This window comes from Salmo salar, chromosome ssa21, assembly GCF_905237065.1.
Source record: "Salmo salar chromosome ssa21, Ssal_v3.1, whole genome shotgun sequence".
Classification (NCBI taxonomy): domain Eukaryota; kingdom Metazoa; phylum Chordata; class Actinopteri; order Salmoniformes; family Salmonidae; genus Salmo; species Salmo salar.
In genome coordinates this window covers 4,245,732-4,260,803 of record NC_059462.1, presented here as the reverse complement: position 1 = coordinate 4,260,803, position 15,072 = coordinate 4,245,732, and the positions used below count along the sequence as shown (strand labels likewise).

At 43.7% G+C, this 15,072-nt stretch overlaps 1 protein-coding gene across 3 annotated transcripts in view; it reads left to right on the top strand.

Moving 5' to 3' along the window:
- The window catches only part of nalcn (sodium leak channel, non-selective), a 357,726-nt gene that overhangs the window by 61,341 nt on the left and 281,313 nt on the right, over positions 1-15,072 (top strand). The gene's annotated exons all lie outside the window — the stretch shown is intronic.

Below are 15,072 nucleotides of genomic sequence, written 5' to 3'. Positions count from 1 at the left end.
CAGCACCATTGAAGTAGTCAACTAGGTGGGACATGCTATGGGTTAAGAAAGGATCATAGAATTCCATCCAGGTCGGCAGGGAGATCATTACATCACCACAGGTGGCAGTAAATCATCAACCTTGGCTTTATACCTGTTCAGACTATACACACTCCAGCGCAGTAGGTGGTGGTATGCATCTTTTCAGTTTATTTATGATCTGCCAATACACTCATAGGACAAGAAATTGACAAATTGAGATAGCTCTTAATGGCGTTGCCCATGTTGTATGCATCTGTGTAAGTGAGTTTGTATGCATCCATGTGAGTTTATTTGTGCTGTGTGCATGGTGTTTAATATTTGTATACAGATGATGAGTAAGTAGTGAGGAGGAGAACAGAAACCCCAGTGGGGGAACAAAAGAAGCCATCACCATCACAGTTAGAGCTGCGAGAGAGAGCGAGCCATAATCATTAACATCCTGTATTGTCTGGGATTTATATTTAAAGCCTTTACTCTGCCATCGATCTGTCCATCTCCGCTTGTTGACAAGTGCTCTCCTGCCCCAGGGGACACTGCATACATTGACTACTTTCAGATTAAATAGAAGGCACATAATTACATTTCACATTAATAAATCCTTCCCCTTTACATTTACATTTACATTTCCGTAATTTAGCAGATGCTGTTATCCAGAGCGACTTACAAATTGGTGCATTCACCTTATGATATCCAGTGGAACAACCACTTTACAATAGTACATCTGTCTTTTTTGCGGGGAGGGTTAGAAGGATTACTTAATCCTATCCCAGGTATTCCTTAAAGAGGTGGGGTTTCAGGTGTCTCCGGAAGGTGGTGATTGACTCCGCTGTCCTGGCATCGTGAGGGAGCTTGTTCCACCATTGGGGTGCCAGAGCAGCGAACAGTTTTGACTGGGCTGAGCGGGAACTGTGCTTCCGCAGAGGTAGGGAGGCGAGCAGGCCAGAGGTGGATGAATGCAGTGCCCTTCTTTGGGTGTAGGGACTGATCAGAGCCTGAAGGTACGGAGGTGCCGTTCCCCTCACAGCTCCATAGGCAAGCACCATGGTCTTGTAGCAGATGCGAGCTTCAACTGGAAGCCAGTGGAGTGTGCGGAGGAGCGGGGTGACGTGAGAGAACTTGGGAAGGTTGAACACCAGACGGGCTGCGGCGTTCTGGATGAGTTGTAGGGGTTTAATGGCACAGGCAGGGAGCCCCGCCAACAGCGAGTTGCAGTAATCCAGACGGGAGATGACAAGTGCCTGGATTAGGACCTGCACCGCTTCCTGTGTGAGGCAGGGTCGTACTCTGCGAATGTTGTGGAGCATGAACCTACAGGCTTGGGTCACCGCCTTGATGTTAGCGGAGAACAACAAGGTGTTGTCCAGGGTCACGCCAATGCTCTTAGCACTCTGGGAGGAGGACAGAATGGAGTTGTCAACCGTGATGGCGAGATCATGGAACGAGCAGTCCTTCCCCGGGAGGAAGAGCAGCTCCGTCTTGCCGAGGTTCAGCTTGAGGTGGTGATCCGTCATCCACACTGATATGTCTGCCAGACATGCAGAGATGCGATTCGCCACCTGGTTATCAGAAGGGGGAAAGGAGAAGATTAATTGTGTGTCGTCTGCGTAGCAATGATAGGAGAGACCATGTGAGGATATGACAGAGCCAAGTGACTTGGTGTATAGCGAGAATAGGAGAGGGCCTAGAACTGAGCCCTGGGGGACACCAGTGGTGAGAGCACGTGGTGCGGAGACGGATTCTCACCACGCCACCTGGTAGGAGCGACCTGTCAGGTAGGACGCAATCCAAGAGTGAGCCGCGCCGGAGATGCCCAACTCGGAGAGGGTGGAGAGGAGGATCTGATGGTTCACAGTATCAAAGGCAGCAGATAGGTCTAGAAGGATGAGAGCAGAGTTGAGAGAGTTAGCTTTAGCAGTGCAGAGAGCCTCCGTGACACAGAGAAGAGCAGTCTCAGTTGAATGACCAGACTTGAAACCTGACTGATTTGGATCAAGAAGGTCATTCTGAGAGAGATAGCAAGAGAGCTGGCCAAGGACGGCACGCTCAAGAGTTTTGGAGAGAAAAGAAGGGATACTGGTCTGTAGTTGTTGACATCGGAGGGATCGAGTGCAACTTTGAGAAGGGGTGCAACTCTCGCTCTCTTGAAGACTGAAGGGACGTAGCCAGCGGTCAAGGATGAGTTGATAGGTGAGGTAAGGGAGAAGGTCTCCGGAAATGGTCTGGAGAAGAGAGGAGGGGATAGGGTCAAGAGGGCATGTTGTTGGGCGGCCGGCCGTCACAAGTCGCAAGATTTCATCTGGAGAGAGAGAGGGGAGAACGAGGTCAACGCATAGGGTAGGGCAATGTGAGCAGGACCAGCGGTGTCGTTTGACTTAACAAACAAGGATCGGATGTCGTCAACCTTCTTTTCAAAATGGTTGACAAAGTGGTTTAGCCACTGTATTTGTGATTTGGTTTTTATTGGGCTAGTTTTTGTCAATCCCCCTGATGTGTATGTTTAAGTGGGGTGCTTATGTAATAATAATAATTACACTTTTATAGCGCTTTTCATTACAGACAGAATCTCAAAGTGCTTGTTAATATAGGCTACAACAGTAGCTAGATCAAGTCTGTTTGAGTGCTTCTTGAAGCCTCCAGATGGGCAGGCGCAGTCATGAGAGGATCTGGAAGCTAGATGGTCACCGGAGGTGATGGTCAGGTCAGCATGTCCAAGGGCAACCAGGTAGGCAGGCAGCTCGATGTCATCAAGACATCTCCGCCATCTGCAGATTCTCTGTATTTGGACTCTGTGATGAAGTTTAAGCTCCCCACAGAGTACAGCCCACTCCTTACTTCAGTTTCCTCCTGAGTACCAACTCTGCATGCATACCCTCCTCTTGGATCACCGTCAGTGGAAACCAACCCAAAGTCAGTAGGTGTAATTCAAATGAAAACACACAGCGGCTAGCTAGCATTATGTTGACAACACTGATTTTCATCCATTTATGGGCAGGAGTCAAGACTTGCTCTGCACTCATTTAGTTATTGTACAAATATTGACATAAAAACGCTTGCGTTTGATTAAAACCTCTTACATCTAGACGTTCCACTAGCGGAACACCACTCCAATATCCAATGATAGGGCGTGGCGCGAAATACAAACTCCTCGAAAACCCGAAAACCTCAATTTTTCAAACATAGGACTATTTTATACCATTTTAAAGACAAGACTCTCCTTTATCTAACCACACTGTCCGATTTCAAAAAGGCTTTACAACGAAAGCAAAACATTAGATTATGTCAGCAGAGTACCCAGCCAGAAATAATCAGACACCCATTTTTCAAGCTAGCATATAATGTCACAAAAACCAAAACCACAGCTAAATGCAGCACTAACCTTTGATGATCTTCATCAGATGACACTCCTAGGACATTATGTTATACAATACATGCATGTTTTGTTCAATCAAGTACATATTTATATAAAAAAACTGCTTTTTACATTAGCATGTGACGTTCAGAACTAGCATTCCCACCGAACACTTCCGGTGAATTTACTAAATTACTCACGATAAACATTCACAAAAAACATAACAATTATTTTAAGAATTATAGATACAGAACTCCTTTATGCAATCGCGGTGTCCGATTTTAAAATAGCTTTTCGGTGAAAGCACATTTTGCAATATTCTGAGTAGATAGCTCGCCATCACGGGCTAGCTAATTTGACACCCATCAAGTTTGGCACTCACCAAACTCAGATTTACTATAAGAAAAATTGGATTACCTTTGCTGTTCTTTGTCAGAATGCGCTCCCAGGACTTCTACTTCAACAACAAATGTTGGTTTGGTTCCAAATAATCCATTGTTATATCCAAATAGCGGTGTTTTGTTTGTGCGTTCAAGACACTATCCAAAGGGTAAAGAAGGGTGACGCGCGGACGCGTATCGTGACAAAAAAAATCTGAATATTCCATTAACGTACTTCGAAGCATGTCAAACGCTGTTTAAAATAAATTTATGGGATTTTTCTCGTAAAAAAGCAATAATATTCCGACCGGGAGACGTCCTTTCCGTTCAAAGACTCAAAATCTAAAATGGACCCTTCACGTGCACGCGCGCCCGTCTCATTGTTCTCAGATCGACCACTTACCAAATGCGCTACTGTTTTTCAGCCAGTAACTGCAGAGTCATCATTCAACGTTCTGGCGCCTTCTGAGAGCCTATGGGAGCCTCAGAAAGTGTCACGTTACAGCAGAGATCCTTTGTTTTGGATAGAGATGACAAAGAAGGCCAAGAAATGGTCAGACAGGGTACTTCCTGTACAGAATCTTCTCAGGTTTTGGCCTGCCATTTGAGTTCTGTTATACTCACAGACACCATTCAAACAGTTTTAGAAACTTTGGAGTGTTTTCTATCCAAAGCTACTAATTATATGCATATTCTAGTTTCTGGGCAGGAGTAATAACCAGATGAGATCGGGTACGTTTTTTATCCGGCTGTGAAAATACTGCCCCCTATCCATAACAAGTTAAATATGTACAGAATTGACATGAGCTCTCTGCCTAGGCTGCCACTAGGCGCCATGGCAACTATAAAACCTTTAGACATGTCTTATGCGGGTTAGTCTAATCTCTAACAGGCCATATGCCTTTGGCAGAAAGTCACAGACTCCCTCTCCAGTCATTCACACAGAGCAGAGGGGATTTGTATTGAGATTGAAAGTGAAATGGGCAGGAGGAATTTGACTGGGGTGGGTATTTGTGTGTGGATGAAATAGGGCTCCTGGATGTGCAGACAAAATGGGTTTCTTCACCTATTCCATATGAGAGATTATTCACATTGACCTTGGCCTTTTGGTGAATTGAATGAAACATCTTGTGAAATATGTAAATTAGTCCTTATTGTGCGTTGGTATCTCAGGCTCTTTGGGAAGAGTAGTTATGTCTGGTTAAAGTTAATATTGGAATTGCCAGGGACTAGGGCTGTGCGGGGACCGTATTACCGCCACACTGGCAGTCATGAGTCATGGCCGCAGTAAAATTTCACGTGACCGTTGAGTCACGGTAATCTCCTTTTATGCACCCAGGACATGCGTTGGCAGTATCCAACTCACTAATGGCCCAGTTCTCAGGGTTCTATTGTCCTTCTAACCACTCTGACATTAATGCAATCAAAAATCACATCAATCACTTATCATCAAAACAGTATTGTGCTTTTAAAACTCACCTCACTGTGTTTGATCAATTTGAAGAAAGAAGTTCAACAACAGCTTGACACTGAGTGGAAAATATGGTCATTGTGGATGTTGTTTCAAAGCCTAACAACGAAATGGACAGCGCTTTCTAAGGTGATGATTAATTCATAACACCCATATACATATTAGAGCTTATACATATGCATAGGCCTATATATGAGCCCAAGCCTAAAATAATTTATTTTTGAATAATGATTGTGCCATTTGTTATACAATACATATTCTACAGCATATTACTCACCGCAAAAAAAAAATATTTTGAAAACTGATTAAAGATGTCTTTAATTGGTCTAGCCTATATTCCAAAATTAAACCAATTCTAGTAATTGCCTTTTAGTGTGGACTGTATTATTATGCATACTGGATGGACTAGTTACCTTATGCTAATATCTAAAGTTTCTATTCATGATTCTGGGAGAGAACGTATAGGCCTAGGTGATGCAATTGGTTCATTGATTGTCGAGGGCGGCTTACAGAGTTAGCCTACAATAGTGAATTTGATTTTGAATAGCCTAGTAGTAGGGATTTTTTTATTATTTCAATAATTAATAGGGTGACACATTAGACTACCTTAGTGATGGCTATTGAACAGTCTGATAGCCTTTATCATTCTCTCTCGGCCCCAGCTTTGGATGCACCTGTACTGACCTTGCCTTCTGGATGATAGAGGGGTGAATAGGCCGTGGCTGTGGTGGTTGATATCCTTGATGATTTTTTTAACCTTCCTGTGACATCAGGTGCTGTAGGTGTCCTGGAGGGCAGGCAGTGTGCCCCCGGTGATCCGTTGGGAGACCGCACCACCCTCTGTTGAGCCCTGTGGTTGCGGGTGGTGCAGTTGCAGTACCAGGCGGGGATACAGCCCAACAGGCGCTGTTGCGCTTTCTTCACCACACTGTCTGTGTGGGTGGGCCATTTCAGATTGTCAGTGATGTGTACACCGAGGAACTTAAAAAATAAATAAAAATAAATAAATGTTTGTTTCATTTTATTATTTTCATTGTATTTATTTGAAAAAAATCCCCCTTTTTTATCAGTTTTTTTGGTTTCAGTCTTGTCTCATCGATGCAACTCCCGTACGGACTCAGGAGAGGCGAAGGTCGAGAGCAGTGCGTCCTCCGAAACACAACCAGCCGCTCTGCTTCTTGACACAATGCCCACTTAACCCGGAAGCCAGCCACACCAATGTGTCGGTAGGAACGCCGTACACCTGGCGACCGTGTCAGCGTGAACTATGCCCGGCCCGCCACAGGAGTCGCTAGTGCGCAATGGGACAAGGACATCCCTGCCGGCCAAACCCTCCCCTAACCCGGATGACGCTGGGCCAATTGTGCGCCGCTCCATGGGTCTCCCGGTAACGGCCGGCTGCGACAGAGCCTGGCCTCGAATCCAGAATCTCTAGTGGCACAGCTAGCTCTGCGATGCACTGCCTTGGACGACTGCGCCACTCGGGAGGCCGACACTGAGGAACTTGAAGTTTTCACCTTCTCCACTGCGGTCCTGTGGATAGGGGCGTCCTCCCTCTGCTGTTTCCTGAAGTGCACAATAAGCTCCTTCGTTTTGTTGACGTTGAGGAAGAGGTTATTTTCCTGTCACCACTCCGCCAGGGCCCTCACCTCCTCCCTGTAGGCTGTCTCGTCATTGTTGGTAATGAAGTCTACTACTGTTGTGTCATCTGCAAATTTGATGATTGAGTTGGAGGCCTGCGTTGCCACGCGGTCATGCGTGAACAGAGAGTGCAGGAGGGGACTGGGCACGCACCCTTGTAGGGCCCCTGTGTTGAGGATCAGCGGAGTGGAGGTGTTGTTTCCTACTTTCACCACCTGGGGGCGGCCGATCAGGAAGTCCAGGACCCAGTTGCACAGGGCGAGGTTCAGACCCAGGGCCCCAAGCTTAATTATGAGCTTAGAGGGTACTATGCTGTTGAAGGCTTAGATATAGTCAGTGAACAGCATTCTTACGTAGGTATTCCTCTTGTCCAAATAGGGGGCAGTGTGCAGTGCGATGGTGATTGCATCGTTCGTGGCTCTATTGGTGCGGTATGCAAGTTGAAGTGGGTCTAGAGTGTCAGGTAAGGTTGAGGTGATCCTTAACAAGCCTCTCAAAATACTTCATGATAACAGAAGTGAGTGTTACTGGTGGCGATAGTCATTGAGTTCAGTTACCTTTGCTTTCTTGTGTACAGGAACAATGGTGGACATCTTGAAGCAAGTGGGGAGAGCAGACTAGGGCAGGGAGAGATTGAATATGTCCGTAAACAAGACAGCCAGCTGGTCTGCGCATGCTCTGAGGACGCGGGTAGGGCTGCCGTCTGGGCCGGCAGCCTTGCGAGGATTAACACGCTTAAATGTCTTACTCACTTTAGTCACGGAGAACGAGAGCCCACAGTCCTTGGGTTCTGGCCATGTCGGTGGCACTGTGTTATCCTCAAAGCGGGCGAAGAAGGTGTTTAGCTTGTCCGGGAGCAAGACGTGGCTGGTTTTCCCTTTGTAATCCGTGATTGTCTGTAGATCCTGCCACATTCGTCTCATGTCTGAGCTGTTGAATTGAGACTCCACTTTGTCTCTGTACTGACATTTTGCCTGTTTGATTGCCTTACAGAGGGAATAACTACACTGTTTGTGTTCAACCATATTCCCAGTCACCATGCCATGGTTAAATGCGGTGGTTTGCACTTTTAGTTTTGTGCGAATGCTGCCATCTATCCACAGTTTCTGGTTAGGGTAGGTTTTAATAGTCACAGTGGGAACAACATTGCCTATACACTTCCTGATGAACTCAGTCACCGTGTCCGTGTATTCATCAATGTTATTATCAGAGGCTACCCAGACCATATCCCAGTCCGTGTGATCAAAACAATCTTGAAGAATGGATTAGACCAGCATTGAATAGACCTTAGCATGGGTAGTTTCTGTCTCTAGGAAGGGAGGAGCAAAATGGAATCATGATCTGATTTGCCGAAGGGAGGGCCTTGTAGGCATCCCGGAAGAGGGAGTCGCACTGATCGAGCATTTTAGCAGTGCGAGTACTACAGTCTATGTGTTGCTTTTGCTTTGTTAAGATCCCCATCTACAATAAGTGCGGCCTCAGGATATGTGGTTTCCTGTTTCCACAAAGTCCAATGTAGCTCCTTGAGGGGCATCGGCTTGAGGGGGAATATACACGGCTGTGCCTATAACTGAAGATAATTCTCTTGGGAGGTAATACGGTCTGCATTTGAGTGTGAGGTATTCTAGGTCGGGTGAACAAAAAAACATACTTTTCTCTACATTATGACAATCACACCATGAGTAGTTAATCATGAAACATACACCACCACCACCTTTCTTCTTCCCAGAGTTCTTTATTCCTGTCTGCGCGATATACTGAGGAACCAGCTGGCTATATGGATGAGATAGTATAGTTGAAGTCGGAAGTTTACATACACCTTAAACTCAGTTTTTCACAAACCCTGACATTTACTCCTAGTAATAATTCCCTGTTTTAGGTCAGTTAGGATCACCACTTTATTTTAAGAATGTGAAATGTCAGAATAATAGTGGAGAGTGATTTATTTCAGCTTTTATTTCTTTCATCACATTCCCAGTGGGTCAGAAGTTTACATACACTCAATTAGTATTTGGTAGCATTGCCTTTAAATTGTTTAACTTGGGTCAAACGTTTCAGGTACCCTTCCACAAGCTTCCCACAATAATTTGGGTGAATTTTGGCCCATTCCTCCTGACAGAGCTGGTGTAACTGAGTCAGGTTTGTAGGCCTCCTTGCTTGCACATGCTTTTTCAGTTCTGCCCACAAATGTGATGGCCACTCCAATACCTTGACTTTGTTGTCCTTAAGCCATTTTGCCACAACTTTGGAAGTATGCTTGGTCATTGTCCATTTGGAAGACCCATTTGCGACCAAGCTTTAACTTCCTGACTGATGTCTTGAGATGTTGCTTCAATATATCCACATAATTTTCCTACCTCATGATGCCATCTATTTTGTGAAGTGCACCAGTTCCTCCTGCAGCAAAGCACCCCCGTGTTTCACGGTTGGGATGGTGTTCTTCGGCTTGCAAGTCTTTTTCCTCCAAACATAACGATGGTCATTATGGCCAGACAGTTCTATTTTTGTTTCATCAGACCAGAGGACATTTCTCCCAAAAGTACGATCTTTGTTCCCATGTGCAGTTGCAAACCGTAGTCTGGCTTTTTTATGGAGGTTTTGGAGCAGTGGCTTCTTCCTTGCTGAACGGCCTTTCAGGTTATGTCAATATAGGACTCGCTTTACTGTGGATATAGATACTTTTGTGCCTGTTTCCTCCAGCATCTTCACAAGGTCCTTTGCTGTTGTTCTGGGATTGATTTGCACTTTTCGCACCAAAGTACGTTCATCTCTAGGAGACAGAACACCTCCTTCCTGAGCGCTATGACGGCTGTGTGGTCCCATGGTGTTTATACATGCGTACTATTGTTTGTACAGATGAACGTGGTATCTTCAGGCATTTGGAATTTGCTCCCAAGGATGAACCAGACTTGTGGAGATCTACAATTGTTTTCTGAGGTCTTGGTTGATTTCTTTTGATTTTTCCCGTGATATCAAGCAAAGTGACACTGAGTTTGAAGGTAGGCCTTGAAATACATCCACAGGTACACCTCCAATTGACTGAAATGATGTCGATTAGCCTGTCAGAGGCTTCTAAAGCCATGACATCATTTTCTGGAATTTTCCAAGCTGTTTAAAGGCACAGGCAACTTAGTGTATGTAAACTTCTGACCCACTGGAATTGTGATACAGTGAAATAATCTGTCTGTAAACAATTGTTGGAAAATGACTTGTGTTATGCACAAAGTAGATGTCCTAACCGACTTGCCAAAATGATAGTTTGTCAACAAGACATTTGTGGAGTGGTTGAAAAACGAGTTTTAATGACTCCAATCTAAGTGTATGTAAACTTCCGACTTCAACTGTATATCTGGAGAGAGCCATGATTTCGTGAAACAGAGTATGTTACAGTCCCTGGTGTCTCTCTGGAAGTAGATCCTTACCCTGAGCTCATCTACTTTATTGTCCAGAGTAGGGTTGCAAAGGGTCTTAAAATTTCCGGTAAATTTCAGGATTTTTCCCGGAAATTTCCATGGGAAGGCCCGGGAATTTGGGGAATTTTGCTGAAAATCATCAAAAAAGTTAACCTCTATGGGCTAGGTGGTGCACTCCATCAACAGCAGGTGCATTTCAAGAGCGGCAAATTTGAAACCAAATAAATGTCAAAATTCAAATTTTTCAAACATACAACTATCTTACACCCTTTGAAAGATAAACATCTCCTTAATCTAACCACGTTGTCCGATTTCAAAAAGGTTTTACGGCGAAAGCATAAAGTTAGATTGTGTTAGGAGAGTACATTGACAATAGCTGTGTGTAATGTTTTGTCAATTCAAAGACAGGGTCACCAAAACCATAAAACCAGCTAAAATGATGCACTAACCTTTTACAATCTCCATCAGATGACACTCCTAGGACATTATGTTAGACAATGCATGCATTTTTAGTTCTATCAAGTTCATATTTATATCCAAAAACAGCGTTTTACTATGGCATTGATGTTGAGGAAATCGTTTCCCTCCAATAACCGGCAGTCAAGTCAGCACCACAAATTAAATAATTAAAATTAGAAAACATTGGTAAAATATTATATTGTCATTTAAAGAATTATAGATTTACATCTCTTGAACGCAATCAACTTGCCAGATTTAAAAATAACCTTACTGGGAAATCACACTTTGCAATAATCTGAGCACTGCGCCCAGAAAAATACGCGTTGCGATACAGACTAGCCGCCATGTTGGGGAGATCTAAAATCGAAAATACTATGTAAATAATCCATTACCTTTGATTCTCTTCATCAGATGTCACTTCCAGGTATCACAGGTCCATAACGAATGTAGTTTTGTTCAAAAAAGCTCATCATTTATGTCCAAAAATCTCCGTCTTGTTAGCACATGATCTAAGCCCGCCGGACTTCACTTCATGAACGAGGGGAAAAAAAATATTTACGTTCGTTCAAACATGTCAAACGTTGTATAGCATAATTCATTAGGGCCTTTTTTAACCAGAACATGAATAATATTCAAGGTGGACGAATGCATTCTCTTTTATAACGTATTGGAACGAGGGTACCCAACATGAACTCGCGCCAGAGTCTAATCGGCCATCACCGTTCCATGGCTCTTGTTCGGTCAGATCTCACAGTAAAAGACTCAAAACACTTTGTAAAGGCTGGTGACATCTAGTGGAAGCAATAGGAAGTGCCAAAATATTCCTCAGCCCCTGTGTTTTTCAATGGCATAGGTTTAAAGGTAATACAACACATCAGGTATCCACTTCCTGTCAGAAAATGTCTCAGGGTTTTGCCTGCCAAATGAGTTCTGTTATACTCAGACACCATTCAAACAGTTTTAGAAACTTTAGGGTGTTTTCTATCCATATATAATAAGTATATGCATATTCTAGTTACTGGGTAGGATTAGTAACCAGATTAAATCGGGTACATTTTTTTATCCAGCCGTGCAAATACTGCCCCCTAGCCCTAACAGGTTAACTTATAACAGTGAACCTTTTTTTTGTGGGATACGCATAAGGTATTTATAGATCTTGTAGCATATTTTGGTTAAACTATCCCCAAATCAATGGAATTGCAATCCTCTGCATGCACAGTGCATTCTTCCATCAAATGTGCAGAGCACTCTTCCATCACATGTACATCTGATTCTCAAGATCAGGCACATTAATGAGATGCTATTGAGCCCACAATACTACACTGTCTGAGCCAAGGACTACTGCTTCCTGGTAAGTTTTGATTACTATACTGGGTGGGGTGAATATATTTTATATGACATACATGACATTTTGTTAACTAGTAAATAGTTGTCTACAGCAAAGTGTGTTTAAATCATTTCTAACTTGTTAACAATTTCTGCTAGTTAGTTTTTGCTACCATGTGGGTTTTAGCTTGCTTGGGCCTGCTAACTGTGGAGTGTTAATTCACCTGTTTCCATACATGTTTAATTTTAAAACATTTATCTTACAAAGGAGTTGTTTAATCTAACTGCTTAACTATTTATCTGTTCATGTAATTGTATTTTTTTTTTCTTCTCTTATCTTTACAGGAAAATGCCATGGGCACGCTGGTGTGTGGAAACATTTCACTGCAGCTAATGTAGAAGTAATGCTATGTACATTTTCAAATACTGTGCCAAATCATAAGTGAAGAATGCAACAAAGATGCAGAATCATCTGGCCAAGTGCATAAAGTTCCCTCAGCTCTCACAACAAGCAACCTCTGGCAAAAGTCCCTCTACTTCTATTCGAGGTGAAAATGATGAATCAGACACCTTATCGATAGCAACAGCTCATGGTCCTCCTGGAATCAGAAGTTTTTTTGGAGAACGTAGTCAGAGAAGTGCTGATGAATGTCTTGCTTGAGCTGTGTATGCAACTGGTTCACCTCTGATGCTCACAGGCAATGTGTATTGGAAGAGATTTCTGAATGTTCTTCACCCAACATACACCCCTCCAACCAGACATGGTTTATCTACTCATTTCCTGGATGCAGAGTTCAACAGAGTTCAAGTGAAGGTCAAGCAAATCATAGAGAAATTAGACTGTATTGCAATCATCTCTGATGGGTGGTCGAATGTTCATGGGCAAGGAATAATTAACTACATCATCTCCACCCCTCAACAAGTATTCTACAAGAGCACAGACACAAGGGACAACAGACACCCCGGTCTCTGCATTGCAGATCAGCTGAAGGCAGTCATCAATGACCTTGGACCACAGAAGGTATTTGCACTGCTGACAGACAATACTGTGAATATGAAGGCTGCATGGTCTAAAGTGGAGGAGTCCTACCCTCACATCACACCCATTGGCTGTGCTGCTCATGCATTGAATCTGCTCCTCAAGGACATCATGGCACTGAAAACAATGGATACACTCTACAAGAGAGCCAAGGAAATGGTTAGGTATGTGAAGGGTCATCAAGTTATTTCAGCAAGCAAAGTGTACCACATTGAAGCTGCCCAGCAACACCCTTTGGGGTGGTGTTGTCATCATGTTTGACAGTCTCCTTGAGGGGAAGGAGTCTCTCCGAGAAATGGCCATATCACAGTCTGCCGATATGGACAGCCCCATCAAGAGGATCCTCCTGGATGATGTATTTTGGGAGAGAGTGGTAAGCAGCCTGAAACTCCTGAAACCTATAGCAACAGCCATTGCACGGATTGAGGGAGACAATGCCATCCTGTCTGATGTTCAGACTCTGCTTGCAGATGTAAGAGAAGAAATCCATACTGCCCTGCCCACTTCACTGTTGTGCCAAGCAGAGGAAACTGCAGTTCTGAAATACATAAAAAGGCGTGAAGACTTCTGCCTGAAGCCCATACACGCCACAACGTACATGTTGGACCCCAAGTATGCTGGCAAGAGCATCCTGTCTGGTGCAGAGCTCAACAAGGCCTATGGTGTCATCACTACCATGTCTCGCCACCTTGGCCTGGATGAGGGCAAGGTTGTTGGCAGTCTGGCAAAGTACACTTCCAATCAAGGGCTTTGGGATGGAGATGGATTATGACAGTCGTGCCAACATATCTCATCAGCTACCTGGTGGAAGGGACTTTGTGGATCTGAGGCTCTTTTCCCTGTTGCCTCCATCATCCTCCAAATCCCACCAACATCAGCCGCCTCAGAGTGCAACTGGTCCTTGTTCGGGAACACACACACACACACACACCAAAGCACTTAACAGGCTGACCAATACAAGGGTTGAAAAATTGGTGGCCATCTGGGCAAATTTGCAGCTTTTTGAGCCTGATCACAAGCCATCCTCAACAAGGTTGGAAAATGACCGTGAAGATGAGGCCTCAGTCTGATGTTCAAGAGGTGGACATTGAGGATGTCCAGGGAGAAGACATGGAAGCCTGAGAGGAAGACAACCAAAGCTTTAGTTCCTAGACGTATGTTGAAAACATTTTTTGGAGATGCGATGGATCATTGGGGATCATTCAATATTCCCTTTCTTTTGTTATTCAGTGAAATCATCCCATGTGAAGAGTCAACTCATTTAATTAAAGTTCAATTCGTAACTAAATTGTTTTTTTTACATTTCTATTGGAAGGATTTAATCATTTGCTTTTATGTCTACTTATGATAAGGTAAACGGTTTATCCTCTCTAGGCTAGGCGGGACGAATTCGTCCCACCTACGTAACAGCCACTGCTATCCTGTGGCGCGATTTTCAAAACGTTAAAAATCCTATTACTTCAATTTCTCAAACATATGAATATTTTACAGCCATTTAAAGACAAGACTCTCGTTAATCTAACCACACTGTCCGATTTCAAAAAGGCTTTACAACGAAAGCAAAACATTAGATTATGTCAGCAGAGTACCAAGCCAGAAATAATCAGACACCCATTTTTCAAGCCAGCATATAATGTCACCAAAACCCAGAAGACAGCTAAATGCAGCACTCACCTTTGATGATCTTCATCAGATGACAACCCTAGGACATTATGTTATACAATACATGCATGTTTTGTTCAATCAAGTTCATATTTATATCAAAAACCAGCTTTTTACATTAGCATGTGACGTTCAGAACTAGCATACCCCCGCAAACTTCCGGGGAATTCGCTAACATTTTACTAAATTACTCACGATAAACGTTCACAAAAAGCATAACAATTATTTAAAGAATTATAGATACAGACCTCCTCTATGCACTCGATATGTCCGATTTTAAAATAGCTTTTGGTGAAAGCACATTTTGCAAT